This window comes from Bombus affinis, chromosome 10 (genome assembly GCF_024516045.1).
Source record: "Bombus affinis isolate iyBomAffi1 chromosome 10, iyBomAffi1.2, whole genome shotgun sequence".
Lineage (NCBI taxonomy): Eukaryota > Metazoa > Arthropoda > Insecta > Hymenoptera > Apidae > Bombus > Bombus affinis.
The window spans coordinates 13667540-13694117 of NC_066353.1; the positions used below are offsets into that span (position 1 = coordinate 13667540).

At 43.8% G+C, this 26578-nt stretch overlaps 1 protein-coding gene across 10 annotated transcripts in view; it reads left to right on the forward strand.

Annotated features, from left to right (window-relative positions):
- The window catches only part of LOC126920894 (agrin-like), a 383155-nt gene that overhangs the window by 38992 nt on the left and 317585 nt on the right, over window positions 1-26578 (forward strand). For 2 of the 10 annotated variants that reach the window (XM_050731792.1, XM_050731791.1), the window contains exon 1: window positions 19431-20703. The exons of 5 other annotated variants lie outside the window; for them this stretch is intronic. The gene's annotated coding sequence lies outside the window, so the exon portion shown is untranslated. Of the gene's footprint in view, window positions 1-19429; window positions 20704-26578 lie in introns of those variants that run through there. 3 more of the 10 variants (XM_050731788.1, XM_050731787.1, XM_050731793.1) reach the window with 2 other exon arrangements.

Here is a 26578-nt window from a genome sequence, read left to right on the forward strand (position 1 = left end):
CGCGATGTTAATTATCCCGGACTTTACCGTAGATACGAGATTTTCCTAAGTTTCTTACCTAAAACTAAGTTTGCGAGTTCCAACCTGCGTCATCGTACTTCCAACTTGTCAGACTGGTCGAAGTTCGTAGCCGGATAGACCTTCTACGTAGTAAATATCTGTCATCAAGGTCCGATTGCTGATGTAACTGGACAAAGTGTATCTTACCGCCTGCCAATCTTGTTTTCGTTTTATATTTAAAACCGGATATTTGCGCCGTGAGAAAAATAAGCAATCCGTACACATGCAGAAAGCATCCGTTGTTCTCTCTCTCTTTCTATACGTCAATCATCATTTCCTCGCGTTAGACAACGACGCGCTCGTGAAATCTTTTTCCCATAAAGGAAATCGAAGCGGTCGCCTTTTCGATTCGTCGCTCCCGATTTCCTGCGGATATATTTTACCGTTGGAGCTCTTATACAGCAACATAGTCGGTAAATGTCTTACGTGAAAGAAGTACGCTCGCTCGAACCACCAAGCTTTTCTACCCTCTGGTTTATCTTTTTCGTTTCTTTGCCTCCTTTCCGTTTCTCGTTCGTCATTTCCCTAGTCGTCTCAAGAGACGAGGGTCTGCTTCAAAATTTTTTCACGCCTCGTCTCTTTCTCTTTCCTCCTGCCTTTTGTTTCATTCCGTTTTCATCCACCGCGTTTCTAGCTTCACTCGCGCGAAAACATCTGCTTTCAACACGGGCTAGCCAGTTTCCTCTAACTTCCAAAACCGAGCTACAAAGACCCGTTGACCGAACGAGAGATTAATAGAAGATCTACATCTCGTTTATTTCTATCCGATTGATACGATTTTATTGGCCCTCTAAGATTTATCGACACGCTGTTTTGCATATGATTGATTCGCGTCGATTCTCTCGTTTCCTCGACGATACCGTGTCCTCTTTAGCTTCTCTTCCTTCCATCCTGTCCCGCGTTTGTTCCATTATCGGTACTGATGCTATTGTACCGTTCTGTCGCAGAAGCGAATATTGGCTACGAAATAGTAAGACGTATCCCTTGGATTCTACCTCCCTTTCCATACTATCGCCTCGACGCTATATTTTTCAAAGCATCCCGCGAGAAAATGGAACCTGCTTATTGAATCCTCTTTTCGCATCCTCGTATCGTAGTTGATGAAAATGTAGAAGATCGTATAGTCGAAGATTGACGTATTACGATTCGTAGAATTTCATGTTTCTCGAACGATTGATTTTTAGAAAATTCTGAAATATTGGTTGAACGGTTTTTAACTTACTTTATTTATTTATTTATTAAGCCTTCAACAGAGGAGTTTGAGAAACTGTAATCACATCGTTTAGTGGCCCATGGGAATAAGCAAAAAAGGCTTTCATTAGTAGAGGGAGATATTTTTTCTGGAAATTCTCGAGTGCTGGTCGCAAAGGCTCAAGGTTCAAACGCTCCGTTCTCGAAAACCTAATTTTGAGAATTTAAGGTCGTATAACTCTGATTTCGAAAGTTCGAAACATAAAAGCTTTTACCTAGGAAATTGAAGCAAAAGCAAAGTTGTTCTAAGACAAACCGATAAGAGAGGAATCGAGTAAAACGTTCTATTACTTTATGTCGCCTACGATCCGATATCGTCGATTTATTACCGACGAAACTTGATGCAAATTACAGTAAAAAATGGCTAATTAGTAGCGAAAGAACTCAGAGTCGCGATGATTAATTTCAGCGAAATGTAAATGTTCGTTCTTTTCTGTTTCAGGTGAGTTGGTAAAACAATCATATTTGTCATCCATGAATTTTTCCGGGACTAATGGAAACTCTTGCGGTAAGACCTCTCCTTGATTTACGAGCTCGGGATATGAATGTGCAGGTGGGAGGTTCGGTAGAAGTGTCTGGTGTGAGTTATTAGCTGAAAAATATGTTTTCGCGGAAACTTCGGATTAAATTGACAAAGGGGCCAAGTTTTCAGCGTTGCGAATTCCGCCGGCCCAAAGACGTGATTTATATTCGCATTAAGAGATTTTAAAAAAGGCTTCGACGGATTTCGAACAAATTTGTCTACTATGATCGAATTCGATCTCCTCTTCGTAATACCGTCAAATCAAATTATTTCGTCCTCGTGTTTGCTCGTTTACAAGTAGCAGCTAATATTTATATTTGTACACCGTTATATTTCGTTATGATGCACTATACTTTCGTTACAAACATTCTATCGCGTTTAATCTGTCGCATTGAAACTTATAAATTCTCTATTATTTAACAAAGTTAATTAACGCGATAAACGTTGAAACGTAGATATACACGAATAACAGCATATCCCAGTTTCAGTGGCATACGCGTTATAGACGCTTTAATTTCGGTTTCTCCGAGAAATTCATATCCCGAGTTAAACGACCACCCAGAAAGTGCTCACCGACGGTCGTTCTCCAGACGTTATTTTTGTTTTTGCTGGCCTCTTATTCGTCCCTTTCCTTCTCGTAAATAACTACAATTAATCCCGGATTGATATACCGAATTCTATTATAATTGGATTAGATTAAACGGAAAGTTGTAGTAGTAGGTACGATGGTCGCTAACGAGTGGTACACCTGCAAGACTAGCTTCTCTACCTTAAACACAAATTGAATATCTTCCGCTCTGGCTTTACCGGACAAATTAAATCGTATCTTTCCCCGGTGGAAAATTTAACGACGAAATTAATTTGGTCCCCTTTCGTGGCACTATCCTGGGCCCTGGAGGTGGTAGCTGCAGCCTTCCGCTAACGTCAGTCATATTTAATTGTGCGTTTAACGTACAGTCAGTCTCGCTAATTATCCGCGTATTGTCGAGAGGATAGGTTAGTCGGAACCGTGCAAATGTTTATCTTTAATTGTCAGTGTACATTGGCGTTGCGATATACGAAGAAATAACCGGCCGTTTTCATCCACGCGGTCGTTGACTGTTGAAGTTGCGGTCGCCGGTTGTAAAAGGAGTAAAGGGCGTCGTGGCAGTGGAGTAGGGAATATCTAGGAGACTCTGGGAAACTTTCAGTAGGATGGTAGGACACTAACCTGGTTCGACTAATACTGGTGAGGTTTCGTCTACTTTAACCCAACCTAACTTAGCCTTAGATTAGACCAACGGACCATGTACTTGTTCACTTGCGCACCGTCTTTACCGACACGGTCCTCGACATAACCGTACCTTTCCGGTAGCTGCACTTTATACACGCCGTTCGCTGGGATTGCGAAGCAAAGATACATGAAAACTTTCCTTCAAGGAATTTATCCTCGTGTTACTCGCTCAGTCCCTTTTTCCTTCTCTTCCTCCTCGATTCTTCCTCCTTTCTTCCACCTCTGTTTGCCGCTTCTGTTTTCGAGAATTTTTTGTCATTTATCAAATAATAATCCTAGAGGGGAACGTCGATCAGAACTATCGTTTTATAAACTAGTTTAGCCTCAAATAGATTTTCGAGTACATCGTAACGCATGACGATATTTGCGCACGAACGTTTTGTTCAGTGCTCATTGAAATTTCAACTATACGTACGAAAGTACGTTCAAAAGTACATTCACGAGCGAAATCTTTGGTCGTTTAATTTTTATTATTTCGGATCCGTGATTGCTCGGTATCGAAATTAATTTCCACTCGTCTATATTCGTGTTGTTGTTGGTGGACTCAGCGGTCCACCCTTAGGCTCGAGCAGTATATAACGTTCGTTTGACGGACGCAGGATCTGTAGCGAATCCGACTGTGTGTACTTAAGGAATCGACGCCAAACATAATTACAGGTTTCGCTCGTTTGCTTCTGACAAACACACCTCTCTAGCTAATACGGTCAAATACATTCCTGTGTTTCCCTCCAAGTTCGGAACTCGATCGCCGGTAGCACGCAGCCGCGACTATCGTTAAATCGTTTTACTCCCCTATCGGAATTTCTACGGGTCATTTACGAATTAACATAACGTATGACACTGGAATAGTTGATTTTACTGTTTCCTTGAGAACTTCCTACGGGGAAGTTCGAACTTCTCCAGCTCCGGTGTACTTGGCGTAGTTTCTCGTTAATCCTGCTTCACGCATGGCCATGAAAGCGAAGAAAGCAGGCCAGGTTTGGCTTGACACGCGTAAATCTCCCGCAGGTTAGTTAGCGTACGATATTTACGTTGAACCAGTAGATTTGCAGAATTCTCTTTGGAGACAGCCGCATAATTAGGTCCTGGGAGGACAGTTCCAGAAAGTCGCGTAACTTTGTAACAGAATTAAGCTACCATATCTCATTCTATCTTTCCGCATACTCCCCCGTTCGTTCATCCGGTTAGGTTCAAACCCCTTTCTCCCTTGTAGAATCGCATAGTCCCGCGTGATGTGATGTGGCGTTTCTACTACATCCGGACCGGCATATTAAATTCCTCCAAGTTTCTTCTCATTTGACACGTTAGCACCTCGTATCTTTACGGCCTGTAGTTGCGTTTCCTACGATTCGCGTTCCTATCTTCCTTCATCTTCCCCCCTCTCTCTCTCTCTTTCTCTTTCTTTCTCGTTTACCTTCTCGATTCATAACCCTCCTTCGTTGTTCTACGAACTGTGACCTTCGAGCACGTGCTTGACTTAAGCGCAATTTAATATGGTATAAGTTTGTGTAAGGAGTCAGGATGGAAACACAAGTTGCCGCGCCTAATCAAGCCTCGCTTTAACCCCGAGAACCGCTCCCCAGAGATGTTGGAAACTACTTGTATAACTAATAACCGCGGTGGATTTCCAATCTGAAACTTGGCACGCGAAGAGTGCTGGACCTGCAAATACACTTGGCTTTTCCAATAACCGATGACGAGTATCAATTTTCTGGAAACCTCGATTACGAGAAAATCGTTACCGCGTTCTTGATTAATTCAAGTAATTTTCCTTTATCGTCGTTATTACTATTATTATGATTTTTATTGGGAAACGCCAGCAACAGTTTCGTGTTCGGAAGATAACATCCTTTTGCAGAGACATCGATAGTCTTCATCTGATGTAATTAATGTCCACTCGACTTCACGGTCGTTAGGAAGTTTAACGCGAAATTATGGAGAATCCAATCGTGGCTGAGCTTCCCCGTCGACAGTGGTGTATATATACATACCTTATCCGTGATATTTACTCCATAAATCTGACTTAATTAAAGTCGTACCTCGATATCTCGCGATTCAGACACCGGCAACAACGTTACCGTCTGGCATTCTACGTAATCAAGTGCATAGAACAAACTTGATAGAACGCTCTTTGATTAGAGAGTTCGCGAGCAATCGTTCCGCTTTATCTGTCACGCGGGGATAGCGCGGAAGCGAATCCTCGAGAGCCGCGCGTGAGACTTTCGTTAAACTTATTTGCGCTACCTTTCTGTTCAATGGATTATTGATTTACAGCGTCTCGGTTCTAAAGTGTTTGATTCGTTGCGCGGAAATCCTGGTACTCTTGCTATTTCTCCATCTTCCCTTGATCGAAAACCATATAATACCATTCAAAAGCGCGCGATTACGTCTATAACGTCTACGAGATGGAGTGAAAATCGTAATATACTCGGTAAGGAATTGATTCCACGTTAGCCACGGCAAGGAAATTTCATATTAAATTTTTTATGCATTTTTTTTACGAAGAATCAGCCATTTCGTTTCCTATGCCATATACATGTGCGGCTCAATAGGATATATACGGTCCTCAGCTATTTTCCTTTTTTATCGTTCAATATCTTGACTGGACAATTTGTACGAGTTTCGCGACGTGGATTGTTCCGTGGCGCATTAAAAGTGCAACGGATAAGTGTCGTTGTATTCGGTTAAAAGTTTCACAGGAACTGGTTGTACGAAAGGGTAATATATTTCAGTTGCGATTTATGACTTCCGACAAATTTAAACGCACTTCATACTTCTCCGCCGATAGGTATCGATTTCTGGGCGCACGGCTGGTGCCACGACTTCGATATAATCGCGTTATTCCGGAAGCAGTGTCGTCGTGTGCTCCTCCCGGCTCTTCGTTTTCCGTATTTGTCTTGTCTTCCGTTCTGTTCACAAAAGAGAGCAACCGACGACAGAGAACTGAATATCCTTGCTGCTAGCAAGGCGTGCGAGGCAGAGACGGAGAAATGGTCGGATAGAGAGGCAGAGAAGATCAAGGACGAACGTCTATGTGAAATACAGCGTGCGAGACCGCCAGGCAAAGGGTACTGACGGAGAAAGAGAAGGGGAAAGGAGGCAATGGAATTTGATATCGTGCGCAAGACCAGGAAAATAAAGTGGAAAAATTCCATCTGGTCAGACGTATCAACCTCTATGTCCTTCTGGCGGAAAGAAGAGAAAGTGGGATGAAGGTACACGAGGACAACTCCGCCAGACACTCAATACACCCTTGCTCGATTCGCGGGAAAAGCACCGCTGCAATACCGGGGGATGAAGATTCATAGCGCCGACCAAGAAATTTATTACATTTTCGGTGTATAGCCGGGTGTAAAGAATTCGAACGATCCAACGTTTTGGTTTCTTTTACCCTTACCTTGCATCCAAGAGACAAGTTTTGTCTCTTACACGAATAATCTTTTTCGCAAGATTTGCTGTCCAGAAAAGTGAACAAGAATTCATTACAACGGAAAAACTGTTTTCCGACGGTATTCATTCTTCATCGAGATTCTATCACGTGTACCTCCCTTAGTTATATCTATGAATGACTATGAGACTCGTTTTATCTTAAACAATCTTAAATATTTGTTAGAAAATTTACTTAATCTCTTATCGTAATCGATCGATCTTTTCAAATTTGAAGACGAATCTCGACGTATTTTTATCCAACTCCTACGGTATTTAGAAGGTTTAGACGTCGTTGATTTCGCTGTGCCCTCATCGTGTTTCCTTTCGTCGTTCTTCCCTCTCACGACTCGTTAACTTTCGCGACGGCAAAAAGCGTTGAACGACGAAACTGGCTGGTACAGTCCTGGCTGCTTGGCGACGAGCCTCTGGTTCGGGTGTTGGCAAGCACCGCGACGCGTCTCGTCGCGTCGTTCATGTTCACTGTTTTCGTGTGCCATCCCTCTGTCCATTCGTTTGCGAAAGTGGAGGACGTCGGGCCTGGCGAAATTAAAAACATTTACTTCCACGAAAGAAACACGAGAGGCGAGGGTCGCCGCTCTCATAAGCCGGTGACACATCTTGCAGCCAAGGGAAGGAGTAGGATGAGCGGAAAGCTCGTGAAACAGGCCGGAGCAACGGAGGGGGTAAGTGGAAACCTCCTACTCACTTTCGAGATGTACACAGGCTCGTGCCAACGTCGGGCGAAAGGAAGCAAGGGAGATGGGGAAGGATGAGAGAAAGGACAAGTCGGGAATACCAGACAACTACGACGGTGAGAATTAATTTGAGATATTGCGCTTACCTGGAGAATTGGATCTGGATATCGGGGATTTTGAACGTGTTCGTGAGATCATTTATATCCCGTGCAACGAACGTCTCAATCGATACGAGATACAAAGGAAAAATTTATAAATAGTTAAAAGTCCCTTCTCGCGAATGCTGCTTTAAATTCTTACGATTGTCTGAACGCTGTGACGATAGATATTAGAAGCGTCAATTCGTGTTTAATGCTACTCGTTGATAAAAAAGATACATACTTTGTCGAACTATAGATTCGCACGATCGAAAAACGAATGAATTTCTTGTTGTTATCGGGGACGAAAACGGTCGTTTCCACCAACTCAAAGAGTCTTGCTTCTCGAGAGGCGGTTAGTTGCAGAATCGAACGAAACTTTACGCCGTTGCTCGTGATTCTCCGTTAATCGGAGTCTCTCGTCAAAGCTGGAACAGCATCGAATCCAATTTCTGAGTGGCGACGAGCACCGTGATACAGTCCACGTGACGTGAAACGGGGATAGCTCTGGCTAGAGGAAGCTCGGTGATGGAGGCTGCGTAAGCAGATTACGCAACTGTGTAATTGAATGGGCACTCTAAATACCCCGGCCGCTAATTAAGAAGGCGATCAATCGATTATCCCAACCGGCATCGATACACGTTCCTCCTTCCACCTGGCCCTCCTGATCCGCTCTTCTAGCAATGTAGCCGTGACGCCGACCAGAGATTCGGAACATGGTTGGCTGTTACCGGAGGGGGTTTTAACCCTCCTCCACACCCCCTGCTGCGCCACTTGCCACCCCTGCTAAGTCTGTTATCAGCAAACCCCAGCCTCATCGGAGACTGGTGCTCGGCTAACTGCCGATTATTGCCGGCGGCATAACCTTCGATTAAAATCAAAGCCCGCCCAGCTCGTTTAACGGTCTCTTTAGGTTTCCCAATAAACGAGCTGCACAAGAGACGTATACTTCCATCTCGTTTCCCTTTACGTTTCGTCGATAGAAAGAAATTTCTATGTTGTCCGATTTCTCTCTTATCCAGCAGGTGTCATAGATAAAGTAGAGGGCGCGATAATAGGTATTCGTTTGAATTTTTCGAAATGATCCATGGTGGAAGATTGTTAACGAAGTCGGTGAACGGTGGTTATTCGTGCCATGGTTGATAATATCTGAAATATTGAAGCGTTAAGTTGAACGGTTAGCATTTTTCATAGAAGATTATGCTTGAAGGTGAATCGTTGATCTTGGCGACGCGGTGTGGTAGAGGGCGAGCTTTCGAGGGATTTAAGAGCCGGATGATAAATATTAAAATAACAATTTGAATTCCACTTTCGTTCAAGCTCTGTCGGAATCCCATAGCACCGGGAGAAGGTTTTGCAAGAAGGAAGGAAGGAAGGAGGTAAACTCTAGAGCGTGCGGATACTGTAGATTCATGCAATAATCATTCTGCGTGCTTAGTCTACGCTTTGGCGCGATCCATTATCTTTTTCCCCGCTTTGTTTCTGTATCGTGAGACGTTCTTCGCGTCGAGAATCAAACACAACGCGAATTTCATTGGGTTAAACGTATATTTTTTGCGTTTCGTGAATTGAACACGTGGAAGATAGATAGACCGATGTTTCGATAGAATCTTCAATTCCACCGCGCAGAAGAAGAACCGCACAAGGTAGACGTTCGCCACGGGTAAATTCGAGCTATGATTGGAGATACGGCGATAGAGAAGATCGGTGTATCTATGAATTCGCTGTTCTATTATACGAAATCGATCAGTCAGCGCGCAAAAGTTGCCGAGCATAGTTGTAGGTTCGAATACGAATCTCTTTCTCCTATCCTGTCTATGTAGGTTATATCGTAGATACATTCTTGTATTTGATGCGCATCATTGCTCGCTTTGAGCCATTATTGTACGAACATGTGGCACGCGAAAGTCCATTCAAAACTAACCTGACGAGCAACCTAATATCGAAAGTGATCGTTCGCTTCTAAATTCGGAATTCCCATCATCGAAATTACCTTCCGTTTATACGAGTGAAATCGCGTTTAATCTGTAATTTCGTCCAACTGTGAACGCTAACGATAAGTAAATTCGAGCTATAAATTTCACAACGTGAAAAATCTTGGAACTTTGGTTATTTTGCTGAGAGGAAGGGGAAACCAAAGCGCGAAAATTGATATAAATTTTCCATTTTACTGAAAGTCCGATAACACGGTTGTGCACGTTAAAGCGGTTGCTTAGACGCTTGGATATTAGCGTACCCCGAGAGGGTAGCGAAGATAGAAGGACGTTGCGGAGGTTTTCAAGGGTTGTAGAGGCCGAGGGGGAGGAGATGGTTGGTCGGGCATTCGCGACAAAGGCTAATTGCAAAGCACGGGAGAACCGCGTCGCAAACGGGAACAAGCCCATATTACGTCGGAACACACAACCAGCCATCGTTACCCCATGTCCCTTCTCTTTATCTCTCTCTTGTAGTAGCTTTTGACGTCTTTCTCGCGCGTTTCCCCTCTGTCGATCCTTGCTTTCTACCTTCGCCAGCCCCGTGACTCGGCTCTTTCACGTAACACGTTACCTGCATGCACTGACCGGATACGGTGACATCGAGGACGAGCTCGAGGTCAGGTGACACCTCGAACTATGCGTACGCCGTAGAGGAACGATCTACTAGTATGGTCGACCATGGCTGAACTATGGTCCATCAGCTCGCTAACTCGGGGTTGGTATGATACACGCGCAAAGCATCCCTACAGAGTGGTGCGACCAGGTAAACCTCGACCTCGAGACCGCATCGCATACAATTCCCTCTACCCCTACCGACGGACCCTTTCACAGTGAATTCAACCTTCGACCGTATCCAACCTTCCTCTTCCCGTGTCCTCTCCGTCTCTCTTTCGCTCCGTCTTTATCATCGACGCTTTCCTCGCTCCTCTGTGTTATGTATCGTTCTATGCTCGGTCACGTGTGTCCGTATTCACGCTTGTACACGCGTCGTTGTGTGTACAGAAGCTCTTTCGGTCGACGATGACAGGCAGTAGCGTGCTTTCTCTCTCTCTCTCTCTCTCCCTCTGGACCGGTACAAAGGTGCTAATTGACAATATCGCGAGAATGCACGAAAATTGGCCGGAACAACGTTTAACGACGTTAGAAAATTCGTTAACGCCAGGCAAAAATGATCGATCATAAGCGGCCGGTGCCTTTCGGTGTCGCGCCACATCGCGTCGCGTTTCATGCACTTTGCTTCCCCGTGAAATTTCGCGCCGCGTCGATGCACGCGACTAATTCGATCACAATGGAAGCTTTAAACGGGACTTAATCGAATTGAACTAAATGAAGGTTATTTAGTTGGAATATCGTGTCTGGCACGTGAAATTGATACGAACGCTTGGTACGGCAGGCAATTAGCATGGAACGACGTTCCTTTCTCCTGTACATCCACCGGCCAGGGAGAAGACAAGAGAAATCTTCGGATCGAGCTTCCTAAGGCATTTGACGATTATGGATCGCCGCTCGTAATTGAATGGATAATTGAAGCGATCCTTATCAAAGCTACGAACGTTATGGAGCACGGACACGGCAAACACGAGCTCGTTTGGCTGTAACTCCGTCGACCGGGCTCTTTCACCTTCACTTTGAATGCGCCAAGAACATTCTACGGATTGGTAAACCAACCGCTAATTAATTGGTTAAATATTGATCGAAGAGTAAAATTCCGTGTCCCGAATGAAATTTGCTCGATCGTTCGCGCGAAAGACGATCGCAAGAACGAAACAAATATCCCGTTGCTGAAATATCAATCGATTCACGAAATACGAGACTGATAACGCGGCGTTACGTTTAAGTTTAGAAATAGGATATCGACGCTATGAAAATGTCAAACGTTTCGATGGCAACATTGTATTTTTGATACAGGATACGTTTATCGACGTGTTCTGAAATCGATGTCGAGATATAAATGCTGGTACAAACGTGGACATAAAAGACGATCAGTGCGAAATTGAATTCCTTTTGCTCTTGGTCCTTCGGTTTGCCCCTGACGGCCATCTTGAAATTCCATGATGTTCCATAGAATCGCAATATCCCGTAGCATCATGACACAGCATTGTGAGCAGAGGGTTGCGAATGACGGCTTTCACGGCTATGGATATCCAACGATGCATTGTATGTGCAATTTGTGACGTTGAACAGATTGACGCATTAACCATTGTTAACAAACTTGTTGTTCGTTACTCGTATACCAAAAAATTGTTAGAAAATCACATTCGGTATACATTCGACGACAAAATAGTATTCTTTAAATTCTTCAATCGATCACTATTAAAATTTTCAATTCATAGAATCTCCGCGTTTCGATGTCAATATCCAATTTCAAAATCGATTATCGTCATCTAGCGAGCCTTATACTCGAAGAAACGCGGATTTTTAGCAAGAGGCAGAGAAGGCTGAAAAAGCGTAAGGTGGGCGAGTTACTTGGCATGCAGGACGAGGATAGTCGGGGCAGGAATTCCGTATGGATTAAGTAACCCCGTGCGCATAAGCCCGGATAGAATCGTGTACACGTACACAGGCTGCACGCTCGAAGCTTTAAGCGTACATTTTTAAACACCGTGCTGCGACTCCGTGAAAAAGCTCGATTTATTCGTCGTTTAACGAAACTTGATTTAGCGCGAGCCACGTCGCCTTTCCTATCCACGTGCACGGATTAAAATCGTCGTAACGATGTTTCCCAGTAATTTCGTCCGCACTGCTGTGTTTTCCATAAAAATGTTGTTCTCAAGGCTGCGTTTAAAACGTTTTTACGATGCCAAGTGCCGCCGCTACTATCTCTGGATAGTATGGAAAAAGAGACGTACCAAACTGAAACTCAAATTTCAAATTTTGAATGTTAGAATTCAGAGAATATCAAAATCTTAGTGACACGATCGTGTTCCTTATCTCTGTAGGTATATCTATAATTTACACGTATAATAACACGAGCAATATATTTGGCAAGATACGAGGACGTCAGACTGATGTCAAAATTTTCGGTCTCATTTTACACGGCGTGTTTTTCATGCTTTCTATATATCGTGGCTGGTTTTCGACATTTTTTCGCCCGGGACATCCTCTCCCTGTATCATGGAGGCGAATGGAGAAAAGACTGGACGAAGATGCAGGGTGACAAAGCAATTTCGCGGTGAAAACACTGCGGGGAACGTATAAAGAGATTGTCTTTCGCTGTAGCCCGCTTAAAAATTTGCCGAGCACGGAATAAAAGTACCCTGGCTGACGTCGAGCGGGTTTACGTTTACGGACGAGTGTGCTAGAATTACCGGAGTCGGATCGACGTTCCCTTATGTTTGCACGCCAACCAACAAGGAGTAACGGCGTCCCTTGTTATGCCGCGCACGAGATAATAAACCTTTCGTCGGGGCAACCATAACCGGTACGTTGTTTCGCGTGGCACGGTTATAAACGTGTCCGCTATTCACGATCCCGTTCGATGAAAGAACGCACCGATAAACAGCCGTGTTATCGTCCTGCGATTAAATTTTCCTCGACATCCACCGAGCTAAATTCTTGTCAAAATTGTACAGATTTCTCCGTTAATGGCGTCGATACGTTTTACGAGAGGAATGGCTCTACGGAATACGGACGGTGATTTGCAAGGTAGCGAGGAGCACGCGATGGCACCGAGTCGAAAATTTTCGCGAAAGCGAACGTTCACCAAGCCGCGTTAAATCCAGCCTCGAGGCTCTGTTGTAAATATAATCAATGCTTTCTCGTTTATCCGCTTTCGCGAAAACCGCAAAATAAACGTCGACCAACAAACGAGAAAGGCAAAGAGGAGCGGTGCTACAAGAAGACACGCCATGCTCATAGCAGCGGCAATCTTTTTGAACGTATCGGCCTTGCTTTACGTATATTTCGCATACGCTGGCTCGTACATTTTCCTATTTTACACCGCTGCTCTGTTTTAGCCAGCGGACGAGCTTTACGAACTGGTTACACGTATATTCGCTGGGAAGCGACGTTTGAGTTTGCGGCACGTTAGTTGACTGGAAAATTTCCGAAATAGATAACACGACGATGAGATTCGAGGCTCGAGAACAGTTTTATTTAAACGGGTGGTTAACTTTCGTCGCAAGAAGTCAAAGCGACGGCTTCCATGGTTACAAATGAAATCTGTTGACGCGCCAACTTTTCAATTGATATTATGCGCGGCCGAGGTCGAGCATCGTCGTGATCACTTTTCAACTCCGATTGTTTGCCACCGACTAGTCGATGCGTCGCGATTCTAAGCCGATTCTTCGCCAACTTGCGAACTTTCAAGAATATTCGCATTGTTTACCGTTTCAGCGTTTCGCTCGCCGTTGAAGTCGCGTCGATCGGTTTAATTGAAAAGTAACAGGCTGCTTTTCACCGATAGGAGGTTTCACAGATAAAGGCTATATTTTATAGCTTAAGTTCCGGTAGACGGTATAATTAAAACGGAGCCCGAAATAATCGGCGTATCAACACTGTAACCAATTTCTCTTCGTCAGGTTTTCTGATGCCACCGATTAAATTCCCGAGTCGAGTTCCGAGAAAATTACCGAGTCTTCCCCGTCTATTTCGGTCGTTCGTTAACGACGTTGTTAGCAAGTGGAAATTGTCTTATCGTTAATGATTTCGCGAGCGAATTAAAAGTAGGAGAATATCGACCGCTGCGCCAATTCAAACAGCTCTCTGCCTATAGTTGGAATTCACGAAGGGACATTGATTTATGTTCGACTCTCTGCGACATGACACCATGAAAAATTAACGCGTCCATGAATGTACAAACGGAATTTCGAATCTCGCTGAGAGATCGCAACATTTGACATCGACCATGCGTCCCGATGTATGCGATGCATTTTGCAGCGCGCTCAACAGCGGCCCGTGGAATGTTCGCTAATCGCGTAGAACGACATCGATCGAATTAATCTGTTTCGCGTTTATTAATAATGTCGCAACGCACGACGCGCTCGCCCAGCTCGAAATAAACCGGTCACGTTCGGTGCGCTGCGGCGTCGTCGGAGTTGCGTCGTGCCTGATAGGAAACGATTCTGGGGGTAACATCGAGCGATCGACATTTCGCTGCTGCCTACGGCCATTAATTAACACATCGCGACTGGCTGATTAACATATTATCGCGGCAAGACAGCCGTTGGTGTCGGAAGCAAAGCCGTCTTGGTTGTAAGTACGGAAGCGGTGAGATTGCGTTGCCCGGGAGGAGAAGGTGAAGGTGGAGGTGAAGGATGAAGGGGAAGAGGAGAGGTTGAAGGAATGGTATGAGAAAGCAAAGGAAAGGAGGAAGTAGGAGACTGAATGCTGAGATTCAGCCTTTCAGAAACGAACAATAATGGCATGGCGGTGGTGGGGATAAGGGTGGCAGGGAAATGGCAGGGATGGCGGAGCCAGCGCTGGAGAATCCCTCCAGGCACGTTCGACTATTAACCCCGCCGAGATTCGGAAACGCTCGGCGACTGAAACCACCGTCTCTACATCCAACCCCTTCTAGGACGTTTGAACGAGACTTCTACCCAGCCGCAGTGTCACCGTAACAAGGGTGAACTCAATCCTCGAACAGGCAGACACTATCGGGGGACCCTGAATCAGTCTTCTCCGCCTTCATCTCGCCCGTTTCGTTCCATCTCTATTTTTCTGACCCCGACGAGTTGGCATGATTAAAACAAAATCGTCATCGTTGCCTTCGTCAGGGTTACGATTTTCAGGCAAGGGTGGTCTAGCGATTTACGAAGGAAACGCAGTCGAGCACGTAGCAACGTCTGGAACGTTTAGATCGCCTCGGTCTCCTTTGTCCCTGAACAGAACCATCGATAACGTCACCGGGAATGGCGAAAGCGTTCGACTATATGGGTTTCGAGATTAAAGAAGAGACATCGTGGTATCGAAGCAACGCGTTTGAAAGTTTCATAAGACGTCGCTTAGACGATAGAAAAAGAATTGCTTTCAGTTAGAGAATGAGATAGATCAAGCAAACCACCGGAACAGGATCTCGTTAAGGATAGAATCGTCGAAACGATTTTTCAGCGTAACAACTCACTCGGCTGCTTGCTACGATTTTAAACCGGAGCCTATCGTTCTAAGAGTGCTGAAGTTTCCCAGATGTAGATAGTAAATAATTAGACGCCAGGATAAATAAATTACTCTAATGGATTCGTGGCATGTACCGTCGACGGAAGATCGGGCACATGATTTCTAAGACGGTTTATTAATGATCGCCGGATGTCGTATCATTGTATATTCATTTCTGCGTTCGTTCCATCACGTCTTCTCCATGGAGTTAGATAAAAGTGGGAAACACCGCGAAACAATTTGTTATCAAGCGCGGCGATACCACCGCGAAATATATCTTTACGACATAAATAGCCATGTGTAGCTCCCCTCCACGCATAAATCACTCCGTGACGGTTTTAAGACTGATTCGTGAATAATTGTCGTATTTTTGAGAGGCTTATATCTCGGTGATATTTCAAAAATCTCTTTATCACGCTGTTGTGTCGCGTCGCCGCAAGTGCTATTCTTTTCGTACACGCGTGCACTGGTCAATATTCAAACGTTTTCCGTATATAACAATGCGGACGTTTTTATGCAGCAGTGATATCTGCAGTGACCCAGAAAGATATCGAATGATACACGTTTTCGTACGATATCGAAAGTCATTGGAAATTTATGCATCGACTATGTGTGAAATTCCCGTTATCGTGTACGATCGAGTACAGCCACGACGTTGATTGAGAAATCGTATGAGCGAATAGTAAATAACGTGACCACGAACTTTACGCAGTTCTGATAGAGGTTCGTATTCGTAAGATCATGTTGCAGACTCAATGGGCGCCATTGGCGATACCCATATTTCAGACTTAGCGTATTATCGGGGTATTACGTGTACAAGCATGTTACTGCTATCTACAGGTACCTACATATGGATATTTACGGGTATGTGTGCCCCTAAATGAGGTTCGTATTCCCATTATCCCTAGGCGAAGTTCAAAAGTTCAACAATACGTAAGGAAAGGTTTTACCCTATTCCAATTTCCATTTGCAAATAACTCACAACGAAAGATCGTAATTCACATATAGCATTCTTTGCGACACTAACTTTTATTGAACAAATTTTGACAATCATATACAGAGAGAATATCATTGTTCTTAGCGACGTTTCTCATTACATTATATATATGTCGTATACAAGCACTAAAAATCTGAACAAGTATGGCCCATCAATGGGAACGTTGCTCGCGTAATGCTCTTAAGGTGATTGAACGGTTCAAGTTGGGACATCGTTGTAGACGCGTTATCGACGATTCAGCGGCATTTACCTCTCGAATTTACTAGCTGTATCCGCGGTGTAACAGTCTCGTAACTCAGCACAAACGTTTGGATGTTGGGTGCGAAGTCGTTTCGAAACTTCTCCGAACGCCACTGTGCCGGAATACATATTTCGAGTCAGTTGCTTTTCCTTTCTCCGCCAGCCGTTCCATTCACTTTTCTCCGCATTCGCGGACTGGCAGCGTCAGCTTTCCACGCGAGGTTACGTTTAGAGTTCGGCCAAGTTGGAATTTACCGTATGCTTACGCGAACAACGGCGCATCTGGCCGCGCGGCATCGAACACGCTTCCACTATGGTGAGCGAAGGAGACAAATGGGACGAGTCACCGACGAACGCGTCGATGAAAGCGAGACGGAGCGAAAAGAGACCGCCACGCCGCCGACATAGCGAACCGGGTCGCCAGAGGGGTCGCGCAGTATGTAGGCTAGTTGGTAAAGGCAAACCCGAACAATTTGCCGTAATAATCCGATAACTGATAATACTGGCAATTTGGTTGTAGCTAAACGGATCTCGCGGCGTTGCGTTGCGTGCGTTATCTCGGTTATTGTTATTGTTCCTACTCGATGACCGTTGAAGCTCGCAAGTTGACGAATTCACTGCGTCGCGTATCGATATGCCGAGTCTATTCTGAGCCTTTCCTTCCACGTTTTCTTGATAAGATAACGATAATGATCGATCGAATTTATCGTTATTTATTTATTTGCAGTAACATTGTTTCTTCAAATCATACGTAGATATTTACAAGTGTAACATTCTACACGTGATGCGAGATAGTGAGATTTCAGGAAATACCTCGTGTGGATATATGTATTAGCTTATTCTATAAATAACGCGGTTTTTTCATTTACGTAGATTAGGTGAAAATAAACAACTATCCGTTGGTAATTAATCAGTGACTTTCCTCTCCCCTCCTCTTTTATAATCGTTTGTTATCTTCGTACTGAGTTTCCCGTTCTATTTTTGGTAAAACTCTTATCGTGATGAATTCCATTGTTTTAAATTCAGCTTCCGGAAGGTGTTATTTATGGAATGACATAATATAAATCTGTAGTATTTATGGAAGATACGCGCCAGCTTAATTAATGCAATTCAACACAATTCTGGTCTTTACAACTTCCAGATGTAACCAAATCTCTCGAGGATCTAAACTTCCATCTCAAATCTCATTCAGTTTCTTTGCTCTTTCGACTTTAATCTTGCCTTGTATTTTTCTTGACATACGGACGATAAGTTTAATCATACTTACCAATCGTACTTGTGAAAGATTCCTATTCCAAATTTCAAATATATTTTGTACTACTTAAAAGCTACCATTTAATGATTAGACTATAATCCGGATGATATGTCAAGTGTCATAAACTATGTTATGCTACGATCAATCTCAGATTTCGGTAACAAAGCGTGAAATATGATCGACGGTAAAAGTGAGAAAGTTTTCCAGCTTTAAGTTGGAAACGTAACTCGAATTCGACATATAACCGAAAAGACCCGTGTCACTTTAACCGAGCGAGTCAAAGAGGGCTGGAACGTGGACGAATCGCTACTCGGAAGACTCTTGAACCGACGTCAAGCGGCGAAACGCGCTTGCTAAGTTTCTCGGAAGTGGTTTTAGGACTGATTGATTTCTCACATCGAATCGTCGATACCGACTTTGAAAGCGGAATCGGAGGAACGCGAAAAAGGGACAGACAGTGGAGCAGACGCAGATGGTGCAACGGAGAAGGTAAAGGCACTGGGACAAGAAGAGAGAGCAAATCTGAAATTCCATGGGTTAACCACGGAAAACCGTTGACTGTGTCGAGAACAACAATTCGATTGATTTATCGTGGTTTACGTTAATTAATCGATGCGAACGTTCGTGAATCGCAACATCGTCCTCCGGTACTGTTCGTGCTTACGTTACATCGACTGATTTTGCGACAATATCATCGGCCGTTGGCTTTGTTCTCTTTTGTTCCGTCATAGAACGTTCATCCGTTTATTTGTTTCATCTTACCCAATAGAACAAAATGCTACAGAATTACACGCAAACTGTCGATTAACCTGCTTTACCCTATAATACCGAAGCGTATTAATCGTAAAATTTCATTGCAAATAGAATTCATCTATACATTATCGGATTTAAATGTAACTTACAGCATCGGAAACTAATGCGAACTATATCCAGTATTTAATGTTCTATAGCGAGAATTTCATTTTCGTAGAAGAAGAAAGAAATTACGTCGAAGCGCTCCGTGAGAAAGCGCAGTATCTAAGCGCTGAATTGTAACACGTATAGTTCGAAGGAAAAGATAAAGGAGGAAGAAGAGAATGTAAGGCATGGGGTTAATTCCCCGATCGATTAGGTCGTTTTTACAGTGTTAGCTTAGGCATAGTAAATTTACCGATTCTCCACGCATGAAGGACCATATACATGCGCGTCGTATACAAGATTCGATGTTCGATCGTAGTTGAAAGAAAGTTAAAAAGATATCAGACGACTTACGATTTCGGCTCGTTATCCGTTTCACCTGCACAAGCAACGCAGGAGTAGCGAGTGTCAAGCATAAAGTAGAAGAAAGACTCTCGTCGGCTCGTACACCTGGCGCAGGCGCGGAATACTCCATCCCTCTCCCTTGGACTGTTTATGCCCTCTGCACCCCCAGCCACCCCTTATCGCTATGGGGAACCGACGAAGACGGCGGACACGTTGAACGGAGAGGAGTCGAGTCGAGTTTCGGGGTTTGGGGTCGACTGACAGTCGAACCGTGCTTCAGTCGGCCGGCGAACTCGCGTGCCGAGCCTTCGTCCCGGTGACGTTCCTCGTCGTCGACGGCGACAACCGCATCCTGTACCTCGATCAGTTAGTCGACACGATGCAAACGACGTTCCCTCGACGAGGACGCACATTTTTTCACGCTTCTCGGTTATCGTAAAGTTCGCGTTAACGTCGCGTCGCTGTCCGCGATTCATTCGTTCGTAAAGACAGTTTCGTTTAAAAGTTTCCTTGCGAAGTAGAAACGATCGTTCGTACGCTCGATTCTGTCGATCATCGGCAGACGTTCGAACAGAGAGCGCATTTCCGATCATGAGGATGCCTAACGAAAGGGTGGCCAAGATTACGACAGATCAAATATGACTATCGTCGACGAAGGCACGAAGGATTCTATAACGGATCACACGAAAACTTTATCAGTGTACAGTGGATGAAGTGACGTTCGATGGAGTGTATGTGTAGTGCGTAGAACTTAGCAAACGAAGAATCCTCGAAATCGTTACCACTCGAACTCGTTGCAACGTCTGGAAAGCGCCAGGAAAGAAAATCCATTAACTTCTTCTGTATTCGGTGCTCGGTGAGATCCGTTCAATTTCCTTCATTAATAACCCAGTGAGTGTCCGGTGGCCGAAGTTCCGTGAAACTTTTTCCGCCATGTACGATCCTACGCTCGCGATCCATTAAAGTCCATTAAGCGTCTGCTCGTGGCACGGCCGGAAGTTGGAAAAATCTCCGCGGAGACTTGCTGGCAATTCACTTCGCGAGAAACATCGACACATTCATATCCGAACGTATTTGTCGTATCCTTACGCAGAGGCGACGATCCATCGTTGGCATGTGTATACAAACCGGTGGGAAATATTACGTCGCAGAATTCGGTGAGCTTTATGAGCAGGATGGGTCGATAGCAGACTCGTGATAGCTATCGTTTAGCCGATGGTATTGTTCGGCAGAGATATCGTGTCCGACTATGAGAGCCTAAGAAAATCGAAAGAGGGAATCGAATGGCCTGTCTCAGCTACCGTGTAATCCAACGTTAACGAGGAAAGGAAAGTAAGGGTCCTGCAGGATCGGTGAAACGTGTCTGTCAGTGAAAGGACCGGTAGCGGGTCTTTTATTTTTCGCCGACTTCGTCCTTGGAGAGTGAAGTGTCGTAGAAACGAGAGGGGAGGATTACAAAAGAAGAAGGACAACGCGTGTTAATTAAAGAGCGGCAGAGACCAGAGAGAAACGAACAGCCAGCCTGACAGGTAAATATTTACCGACGCCGCGGCACAGTAAAATCGCAATTTCAGAGCGCGCGTTTTTCTTTCTCTCTGTTCTTCCTCTATTCATTGCAACGTTGAACGAGAACAACGGGGGCGAGTATGTACCAGAACGAGTACAGCCAAAAGGACGATCAAAAGACGCTACAAGACTATCGAATTCTCGTATATGGATTCATCTTGGCGTCCTAGTCGCATTGTTGTGTTTCAAAAATAAAAGGAGTGTAGAATTTTATCCGAATGATACGCGTGAATAGATTTCGTTCGTTCTTAGTTACGGGAGGGGGGCGGGATACCAATGCCTTCTTGACCGCTCCTTTCATCGCGTACGAATTTTTGAATTTTTATTCTACTGTTTTTGTGATCATCATTTTTCCACGTAAAATTGGATTTTTAAATAATTTATTCGTGCCTCTCGTTCTTCACAGAAATAGTTTCTTTCTAATACATAAGTTAGACTCGAATCGTTTTATTTCCCGACAAGAATACGTTTGATATTTCCCTCAATTCCATCGATGTCAGATTGTAAGAAGGTGAAAGAGAGAAGTAAAAGGCGACGGTGAAGGGGAGCCGAAACTTGATTTTTTCTCAGTTTAGGCTGATACCGTGCAACAAGGGAGAATAGGGTCTACGTGCGAACACGTAGCATTACGCCACACACGACACTCGAACATTTTACGTCCTACTGAATTAGAATCACGGGAAGTCACGTGACCGGACGCGTTCTACACGAGTAATCGATCTGCCAGCTGCCATAATTCTTGCCTACTTCACGTTCGCTACGATTTCTACGTATGCACTGGCCTTTCCTGCACCGTGAACCGATCCCGTGGATCGTTCTACACGCGGCGTTTTCAAACTCCAAACTACATTTCGACAAATTAATGTCATCGTTGACACAACGTTTCAGTAGCGTGTAATAAAAATCACTGGAATTTTTTCCGTTTGTGCTTCGACGAGATCAGATTAAAACACGATCGGTCGAATCCTCGCCATTCATCGATGTTTTATACGCGTCAATTTAATGCTTCGTTAATACGGTCTGCTGACATATTTTATAGCGGTGTGATTGACTGACGGCACAACATTCGACTGCCCGGTCACGAACGTGATAGACGTGATCGGAGTTTTACGGTCAGTTCTGATATCGGTGAACCTCCGGGTAATGCAACCCGGTTGTACGCTCTAAAGATCAAGATCGCGGTGGATTATTCCGATACGTTCCGCTCGTATCGCGACCGCTATTTCCACTTTGTAGGTGGTTTAACAGAAACTGACTGGAATTGCAACGATCGGAGATTTTTTTTTATGAAAGATACGAAACGCCTCCGTTATTGGAATCTTAATTGGGTTTCACGGAAAATTTGTTTGCGGTCTGACTGAACGCGAATGCGAACGCGGAGTCTACGACCGATCGATAATAATCGTGCAGGTGATTTCTATCGAGTCGCCGACGGAATGTTCGAGGTTCCAGCTATCTCGTGGTAATTCCGCGAACATTAACAGTCTTAATCGCGCGAAAGTTTACCCGGAAGTTCGGTGTATCTGTTTAAGTTGGCGCGTTATCGGAGAAATCGATTGGTAAGCCAGGCCTGTTGTAACGATGGCGCTTGAGATAAAATTCTGTTTGGACGAGTAACTCCGAGCGGAACCGTAACGAGGCTGTCTCCGTACGTCGTGACGGTTTTACGGCACTCGCGCTAAACTAGTCTTGTCGAGGACTTCCTCGATGTTTCCCCTGGTCTGCTATCGGCAGGAACGATAACAACGACCGTCTAATTGGATGGAATATCCAATGGAAGATATTAATAATTAAATGATCATGGCTGTTACGTGTAGCATAACAAATATTAGACGACAATACAGTATCGTTTTCACATGAGTTGAAATACACCGGAAATTATTATTTGGCGTTATGATTATGCGGGAAATTAGCAAAGGTCCGTGGTTTTGTATCATTGTAAACAGGAAAATATTATATCCGCGGCTATTATCATATTGGTATTATTGGTAACTGTATCGGTTAGCTTTAATCGTTTGTTACGTTAATACGGATGATTTTCCGTGTTAGACAAATGCAGTGTCTCTTTTTTCTTTTTAATTGGTATATACGATCGAGGTTGGTTTACGATAACGCGCTAGTTAACGAAGAAGGAGGAAGGAAAACGGATCCGTATGGGATCTGCTGCGCGGCCAGTAGTAGTATCAACGACTCGGCGGACATGGGTTTCCATACCCGACAGGTGATTAATTATCCCGTGGCAGCGTGAAGGTTTTGCTCCTTATTAACATCAGAGACGCGTACGCGCCTTTCTCTGTAAAGATTCGATGTTCGCTGTTTCTCGAAATTTATGTAATTTCCAAACAAATAATATATTTAATACGATATTCAACAGAATTTTATTAGTACTATAATTATAATTACGAGGTTGGAGAGTTTGAAAATAAAGAAAGCTATAAACAAAGAACGATGGCCCCGATATGCGTGCGTACGAGAATATTGGAATATTAAAGTTCGATTAATTACTTTATGAATACAGATATTCGTTTTAAATGAATTTATTTTCAAGGAAGCACCTACTGAAATATTATGGATAGAAATTTGCTTTTGTTCGCTCTTCGAGTTTTAAAATGTTGTATATTGTTTCATCGATGTTACGCTGAGAGTAGATTGTATGCGTAATTAGAATTTATATATGTTACTCTGCATCGGCATCATTTTTTTCATTTGAGGGAATTGGCAGAATATCGAGTGGGAAATTAAATTCTTAATGAAGTATATGTTATAAAGCAACGGCATTGTGGCATTTTCTTTATTGTCTCTGTCTTTTCTCAGTGTCCGTTGTTCACGAAAATTCTAATTGCAGAAATTCACGGAAAACGTATCGTGAAGTGTACAATGTTACGTCTACATTGCATGTGCTACATTTTATATTACAACACGTGTATTATTATCGCAGAAAATTTCACGCGTTAAATGTTTAAGCATATTTCCCTTTCAATTTTGTTAGCAAATTACGAATAAAAATTAATCGAATCATTAGTCAAATTATGAACAGTCAAGTTTCGATATACATTTACAGTGAAACGAAATTCAAAAGCGATAGAAAATCATAGCGCGAGGGAACTTGCATTTTATCGTAGAAGATGCGTCTCGAGCTTCGTCGAGTTTTCGTTGAACAATCTAATTCGTTTCACAGTCACGTTCGTTGCGTCACTCTGTTAATTAAAAGACCGTTAACTTTCCCAAGTTGCTCTGGCCGTTTTGTTTTATTTTCGATATTCGACAACGTAACGTCGGCCTCGTTCTGTTTACGAGCGAGAAGTTCTTGGCAACCCGTACTCGAGGAATTATTCAGCCCAAGAAACAGAAGTCACGGTAGTTATCCGCGGTACTCGTTAACAACAACTTGTAAGTTCGGACAATTATTCAGCGGAGTAATTGGACCACCCGAAATCCCTGGGTCACGTACTTTTAGCTTTGACTTGCAGGCAAGAAAATAATTTTGTTTGCTACATTTTCTTCTACGTTTCGTTTTTGAATTTAGTTGAAATCTACTTTTTATTTTTATTAATTAGCAATCAGACGTTCGCCAAGCTTGCGAACTTGGAATAATAACAAATAAACTTAACAGGAAGCTACGTGTATAGCGCACGACAGACAGATGCGGCTGTTTGGAAACTTTTGGTTCACGTTAGGATTTCCAACGAAATAATGATCTTTTGTTTCACGAAGGAACACTTCTACTAGTACTGTTCGAAAGGATAAATAATACCACCGTGGAATATCGTCCTTTATATATTTCCTTCGGTATACTAGTAGCTTTCGCGATATTATTCTCAGAATAAATTGATTAAGCTCGCGAATAACTTTACCTAGGAGTGTATATTGTATTTTAAATCGTTCGATATAACCAGATTTCGGATCGTCGATGTTTTATGGTGAACATATGTGCGATGAATTGATATCATTATGTATCTTCATTAATCACGGGCTATCCGACAGCCTCGATTTCGCTCGAATGGGTAATCGACGAATAGAGGATGTTCAAGAATGACTAGTATCTCAAAAGTGCGACGATGTAAACGTTTAATCGATATTTCGAACCTGTCGATATAACCGTGTACGAATCTGCACACGCGATAAAGATAATTCTGTCACACGTTATTACGCGTTGTTACAAATTATTATCTGTAATAATAAAATTGTTGCATCATGAAACTGGTATCTCGTCTAATCGGAAAATTTCACATTACACGTTGTACACGCAGAACGCTATTTGCAAAGTTATGCAAACGCTTGTTTATTCATTTAGTAGCGTTTGAACTAAGAAGAAATTGGGCAGAATTTGAATAAATTTTCTTGTTAAAACTTTATGTGTCCAAAAAATGAGAAAGACAGCAAAAAGTGAAGCGAGAAAAAGAGAGGGGAGATAGGGAAGTAAGTAGAGTACACATTTGCAGCATTAATATCATAAATAATGGTTTATCGAACTCTGGCGGTACTTTTCCGTAACTCTGTTTGTTCGGAAACATTGGCGGTCGTTGATTAAGTTCTCGTTAAAACTTTTCTTTGATCTTATTTATTTCACTCGACTAACTCACGCCGTTTGATATTCACTCCGTCAAACCGAAGTTAATAAGCATATAAAACGAGCACGTCGACGTCCAAAGGAATTTCATTTCCTGTGTTCACGTTTCCCCTTCATCTTCCTCTTTTTTTTCCGTTTGTGGAACACGGCGCATTTACTTATAACTACTTCAACGAAATAGTCTATGCGGTTCGTTGGTGAAACAGCGACGAGCGTGGAGAGGGCTGAGGAAGGAAGCACGAAATCGTTTCCCGTAATAAATCACCCTTCAGCATCGCGACGAAACATCAGACACGGCGTAAAAACATCGGAATTCTTGGCTCGCTGTATTTCGGTTTGGATTAGGTTTCGTAGTCTTCGTTCGAGCTTTGTATTACCGTTTCGAGACACGAACACGTCGTATACATACAGATATAACCAGAGGCCGGCTGTGTAACGCGATTCAAAGTATATTTAAGGTAAATGCTTACTTCCATCGTCCGAGTGCACCGTATCCATCCATTCGTTTTCCGTTGGTCGTGAACTAACACCCTCTGAACCATGGCCTCTCTTACTCTTTCACGATGGAACCGCAGCCGCAGCTATCAGAGGAATCCGTGCACTTTCAATTAAAGTGACGCAGCTCGGCTGCATTAAGGACGCTCGAGGCTCTACGACGTTATGGCTTCAATTAACGGTTAGAGGATGTGAAGGACGAAAGGTGGTGAGGGGTGGATGGGTCAGGCTAGTAGAGGGAGCGAGGGTTGGGGTGACGATGGTTGGTCTGGCAGGTTCTCTGGCATTTACTTTAAGGCTCCTCGAAAGGAACCAAGCATCCACCGTTCGCGTTCAGGAACAACGAGGATGAGGTATGCGACCGCAAGGCTGAAAAAAGAACGGTCCGAGTATCTAAAAGCTCGACAAAGTTTCATTTAAAAAGCTAATTAACTTATCCAATTACCGTCTCGCTAGCTGGAGGACCAACGGTACCGCGACTCGCGCGAGAAAAAGATGAAAAATCCAACGGTCGCATCCGGTTCCTTTTTTTTTCTTCTTCTTTCTCTTCTTTCTCTCTTTCTCGGGGAATACCGCGGGATTTCTCGCGATCCGCACAGCGAAAGCGCGCCGCTGGGACGACAAAGAGGCGGCAGGGGAGGAAGATCGTGAAAGAACGCTGGGATTAAGGGAAGAAAGAGCAGGAGAATCAATTTAGACGCGACTACCCGATCTTTTATGAGAAAGTGCACGGATTACGGATCGCAAGAAATACAAATCGTCCCCGGTAACGG